Source organism: Rutidosis leptorrhynchoides, chromosome 1 (genome assembly GCF_046630445.1).
Source record: "Rutidosis leptorrhynchoides isolate AG116_Rl617_1_P2 chromosome 1, CSIRO_AGI_Rlap_v1, whole genome shotgun sequence".
In the NCBI taxonomy this organism is placed as follows: domain Eukaryota; kingdom Viridiplantae; phylum Streptophyta; class Magnoliopsida; order Asterales; family Asteraceae; genus Rutidosis; species Rutidosis leptorrhynchoides.
Window position 1 is genome coordinate 327,093,164 of NC_092333.1, and position 6,775 is coordinate 327,099,938.

Consider the following 6,775-nt stretch of genomic DNA (forward strand, 5'->3'; position numbering starts at 1 on the left):
AGATGTGGGAAGAAAGAAAGGGAAGGAGGTAAATTTATAGTGAAATATTCGACAAAGAAATCAAAACAGATTGCCGCGTTAAATCAAAGAAGATCCTGATCGCCGCAAAACTAAATCTTATTACATAAGATTTTCTTTAAAACCCTTAAATCCCAGAAATCGATCATAATCACGTCATCGGTTACAACAATTATATATTTACTCATTTCACTCTTTTGTGATAGCTTCGCTCGTGCGTCTCACATAACCGAATCATTTTATCTAAATCTTTCAATAATGATAAAATTTCATTATTACCTCATATTCGTCATGAAAACATTCCTATTGTTATTTATGACAACCTCTACCAAATTTCGAGGACGAAATTTCTTTAACGGGTGGGTACTGTAACGACCCGGAAATTTCCGACCAAATTTAAACTCTAATCTCTATATGGTTCCGACACGATAAGCAAAAACCCTAAAGTTGACCCGCACTTTTTTTCGATCGTTCTATACTTATAAGATTAATATTTACATAAATTAAACCTTACCAACATGATAAGCAATCCAAATTGTTGAGACTTATGTTTTCGAAAAGAGTTTTACACAACGTTTGACCGTCTAGTTTGACCGATGAAATCACGAACTATATAACATATGATAATTATACGTTTGTGTATATATATGTATATATACATATTTAACATGGTTTATGGATGTTTTAATATCTCATTTTGTATTAATAACAATAGGTTACAAGTATATTTTGAAACTACTAACTTAAGTTTTCAAAACGATAACCATACGTAACGTTATTTGACATAAATACTTATAACATATAATGTTTATACATATATCGTATATGTAATGTATTTAATCACTTTTAAGGACTTAAATACATAAAACAATATAAGTATATTTACAAAAGATAGTTATATTTGAATTCTCATTCCATTTTTCACAAGATTTCTATACGTATATCTAGAGTACATGTACTCGTATCATACCTAGCTTCTATACGTATTTACTATTGGTATATACACATCAAATCACCACCAACCAGCCCTTGTTCAATGCCTTATGTATAAGGTAACTACTTTTGTTATCTAGTATGACAATTTCACATGATTAAAAGATTTTTTCACAAAATTACAAACTTATACACCTTTTACATCACCATTTATACTCCATCCATTTTCAATTTTTGATTCATTTTTACCTCAAACCTCTAGCTAAAAACACACACACTTTTAAGAGCCTTAAACTCCATAACCATTCAGCTAATATCCATGAAGATCTAGCCATAAAAACATCACTTAATCACCATAAGAAAACTCTTACAAAAACACTTCAAGAATCCTTCCAAGAACACAAACTTACTTCCAATCTTTCACCCAATTCCATCACTCTTTTGGTTCTAGGTTTTTACTCCTCTTTTACAGCAATATTGTCCAAGTAACTTGAGGTAGTAACTTTGTTCATAACCTTATTCAATTCATATATATATAGCTATCTTATTTTGTGGTATAAAATTTTAACAACAAGAACATAGTTTGAATGTTTTCAAACTTGTTTGCAAACTAAATAGATCCTTCTAACTTAACTTTTAAAATACTTCAAGACCTGTAATATAACTTAAATATATGCTAATTTAACAAGGTATAACTTGGTTTTTCAAAGAACACCTTAAAAACTGTTTTTACGACGTCGCAGTGTAACCGGGGGCTGTTTTGGGTTGGATAATTAAAAACCATCTTGAACTTTGAATTGGAGGTTTATATTCTGGAAAAATGATATTTCTTATGAATATGTTAACACATAAAAATTTCATGATTTAATTCAAAGTATAAGTATTTTTAGAAAAATGGTCATTAAATGATATTTTTGTAACAAAAATGATCAACTTCATAAGTTACACTAAAGTTTGACCTATGACCTGTGATTTCGAATACAAACTAAGGTATTTACAGTTCATAGTCTTAAAGAGGGACTCGATCCAAGGAAGTGGCAAGTTGAATCAACGAAAACGGAGTTGTAACGAAGAAACTATGACCAAAACGAGATCGGATATCTAAGACTAGTTTAGCCACGAAAATAATTGGAGAAAATTAAATAAATCACATCTTTTTAAAATAACATGATATTTTATATATATGTACTCATAATTTAATTTTATATGGTTCAGGATCACCCGTAAACAACACGAGAAGATTAATCATAAGATCCCATGATTGTACGCAACACGTCATTTGACAACACCGGTACTTTATGTACGCAACACGTCATTTGACAACACCGGTACCGTGGGTCAAGATTAATCTCGACCAATACATATACGATGGGGGTTTTATTTATTTCATTGGGGGTTTATTAAACACCTAAAAATGAACCATTAAAATTAAATTACTAACATTGGACTGCTAACTACGGACTAAGGAATTATTAAAAGTATTAAAAGTATTATATGTATATATATGTGACGATTGTTTAAAAAGAAAAGGTTTTGATATATTATATATGGATAGGTTCGTGATATCAATCGGAGACCAAGTCGAAATTACATAACTTCAAGACAAAAGTGAGTATATAGTCCCACTTTTAAACTCTAAGTATTTCGGGATGAGAATACATGTATTTTATGTTTTACGTTATGGACACAAGTAACTGAAAAATATATTCTACGTTGAGTTGTACCACTGGCATACTTCCCTGTAGCTTGGTAACTAATATTTACAGCGGTATTGTAAACGCGAATCCTGTTGATAGATCTATCGGGCCTGACAACCCCAACCGGACTGGACGACCAGTATTCAACGGTTGCACAGTACTTCGTTTCGTGACTACACTTGGTACGGTGTAGTAAGATTTCATAATAAAGGGAATATGCGACGTGATTAAATGTTAAGTATGGTTACCAAGTGCTCAACCACTTAGAATATTTTTATTAAAATGTTTATATATGAAATCTTGTGGTCTATATTTATATCGCTGCCGGCATTAAACCTATATCTCACCAACTTTATGTTGACATTTTAAAAGCATGTTATTCTCAGGTATGAATTAAGTCTTCCGCTGTGCATTAGCTCGTACTAAGGATACTACTTGAGGCCATTAAGGACTTATATCATAAGGCGTTGCATTCGAGTCATTGAAGTTCATAGAGACTATTATTAAGTAAATGGCGGTTTAGGTCATTTGAATATTATGAAATGTCAGGCGAATATGTCAATTCTGGATGTAACTATAGATTGCCTTTTAAGAATAAATGCAACGTTTGTAAGATGTATCATATAGAGGGCAAGTACCTCGCAATGTTATCAACTATTGTAATTCGTTTGTAATCAATATGGACAACGTCCGGATGATTAGTTTCGGATCCTTTCATATTACTCATCTCCTCAGAAAGGAAGTTCCGTTTGTCTTCAATGAAGAATGTGTTCAAGCGTTCAACTATCTGAAGGAACAGCTCACACATGCACCCATCATGATGACTCTTGATTGGAGTTTACCATTCGAAATCATGTGTGATGCGAGTGATTTCGCAGTTGGAGCTGTACTAGGACAGCGGAAAGATAAGCACTGTTATCCAATCTATTACGCCAGCAAAACTTTAATCAGAGCTCAAGAAAATTACACCACTACGGAAAAGGAGCTGCTAGCATTAGTTTTCGCCTTCGATAGTTTTCGTTCCTACCTCATCCTGTCCAAAATTACGGTTTACACAGATCATTCAGCAATAAAATATCTGTTTACTAAGCAAGATGCTAAACAAAGACTCCTACGATAGATCTTAGTCCTTCAGGAATTCGATATCGAGATTAAAGATAAGAAAGGAGCAGAGAACGTCGCAGCAGATCACCTTGGTCGTTTGGAGAATCCAGCGATGAAACAACTTGTTGAACAAGATATTAGATACAAATTTCCCGAAGAGTAGCTTATGAGCTTAGGACAAGCCAACATAGGATCACAATTCACTGATACCCCTTAGTACACTGACATAGCCAACTACCTAGTTACCGGAGTGGTACAAAAAGGAATTAGCACATCCCAAGGAAGGAAGTTCTTCAGGGATGCTAAGTACAACTACTGGGAAGATCCGTACCTATTCAGAATTTACCCTGATCAGATAATCAGGAGGTGCGTAGATGAGAAACAAGAAACAAGGATTCTTCACCAATGTTACCACAGACCAACAGGAGGTCATCATGGAGCAAACTTAACCGCAAGAAAAGTCTACGATTCAGGATTTTATTGGCTGTCTATATTCTGAGATGCGCAAGAGCTTGTAAAGCGTTGTGACGCTTGTTATCTCTATGAAGAATGAGGTGCCTCGGACTAATATCCAAGCTTGCAAAATCTTTAATATATGGGGATTAGACTTTATGGGGCCGTTCCCCAAGCCTAATGGGAAAGAATATGTCCTCGTAGTAGTAGATTACGTCTCCGGATGGCTCGAAGCCCAAGCATTTCCAACCAATGATTCTTAGACGACCCGTCCTAATCCATAAGGACGAATACAATAACATATGGTTACAGTGCGAGGTATTTGACCTCTATATGATACAATTTACAAACATTGCATTCGCTTTAAAAAGACAAACTTTCCTTTCATCAAAAGTTGACAGGCATGCATACCATTTCATAATATCCAATCTATAAATGACCTAATATGTCATTTACTTAATAATAATCTTTATTGAACTCAACGACTTGAATGCAACGTCTTTTGAAATATGCCATGAATGACTTCAAGTAATATCTTTAAAATGAGCAAATGCACAGCGGAAGATTTCTTTTAAACCTGAGAATAAACATGCTTAAAAGTGTCAACCAAAAGGTTGGCGAGTGTGACAACCCGTAAATTTCCGGCAAAATTTAAACAAAAATCTTTATATAATTTCATTTAACCTCGACTAATTCCGACGATTCACGAACAATTATTTGTAAATAATTACACATTAATTTGATATATTAATATTATTATTATTATTATCCTTTTTAAACAAGATATCAATAATTAATATCTTTATTATCAGTATTGTTATTATGAATAAAAAAAATATTGACAAATATTCTTGGAAAAGTAGTAAATCAACTTGTTTATTTTAAAAAAATATAAAAAAGTTCCTTAAAATAAATGATTTTTTAATAAAATAAATAAATAAATTACTTTTTAATTAAAAATTATAATGGAAAACTACTTTTATTATTTTATTTTGTGCATTATCCCATGACCTAACATTTAATACTTTTAAATTTTAAAATCTCATTAAAAATTAAAATATTTCTTTTTCTTTTAATTATTTTATTCTTTTTACCTAATTTTTTCAAGTATAAATACCCCTCATTTCTCATTCAAACTCACACCAAAATTTCTCTCATTCTCTCTTTGAAAAATTACTACTAGTAAGTATTTTTTTCTTACTTTTTACTTTTTACTTTTTACTATTTACTTCGGTTTATTTTTTTTTACCGAAACATGTAAATAATGTTATAAATTATATGTAATTAAAATTAAAATAAATAACATGTTATAATTAGTAATATATGTTACTAAAAATTATAAAAGTATTTTTATGAATTAATATATAGGAGTTATAATTAAAATCGAATTAATGAATATATATGTATATACGCACCTAGCGTGAAGGTTATAATTAAAGATAGCGTACAAAGACTACAAACATCACCGCTACTTGTGGCCTAGGGTGATCCTTATTACCATTATGGGACGCTTGTGGATCTCGAATGCCAAGACTTAGATTCTGGTCAAGAGATCCTGGGCCGCTCGGTAACAATAGATCATTCTAGTGACTTGCATGTTAGCGACGAAGTTTGGGCGAGATTGTACAACATCTTTGTTAAGAATTATAACCCGAACATTCTTAAACTAGAAGCTTACTATAAGTGAAAGTTTTTCATAAATAGTAGGTTTCCAAAAATAGAAACTTTTGAGAAATAGGAACTTTTCTCGAAAACCGTCACTGTCAATATAGTTCCTATATTAATAAACATACTTTATGTCAAGTTAGACATTAACTAATCAAACGTTATACCTCAAGGTTGATATCCAGATCACTTACTTGCTTTACTTTCCTTCTTGCGTGGAATACTTCAACTGCTATTTAATGTGAGTTTTCATAGCTCCCTTTTTATCTATATTTTTGGGCTGAGAATACATGCGCAACTTTTATAACTGTTTTATACGTTAGACACAAGTACCAACTATTAAACTATGATATGTTAGGCTATGACCAGCAAGTCCCCAACTGAAAAGTATAAACGATAACTTGTTACGGGGCAAACTTGAAAGTCTAGTCTAAATATCAGTACCAACTATTAAACTATGCTATACCCGGCTATGTTCGACTAAGTCCCTATAGTGATATTTTTAATTGCTGCGGCATTCTTAATTATTGGGGATAGGCATATCGGGAGTAACGTCCCCGATACATTTGACTATTGTATTACTTAATAATGAAATTAAAACGACAAGGACAAAACAACTTGTCAAGGGGCAAATAACGTTTAGTCTAAATATCACGCACTGGCATAACTTTTTGATCCTGCGGGAGATCAACTTTTGGATCTTGCGAGATCTACTTTACAAACTAAATCTTGTGGTCTAACACTATTATTGAAATCATTATTTATGACAAACCTATGAACTCACTTAACCTCGTGTTGACTTTTTAAGCATGTTTATTCTCAGGTACTTAAGTATTGCTTCCGCTGTATATCTGCTGCTTTGATGATGATTGCTTGCTATACTTGGAGTCTTCATTACATATCAT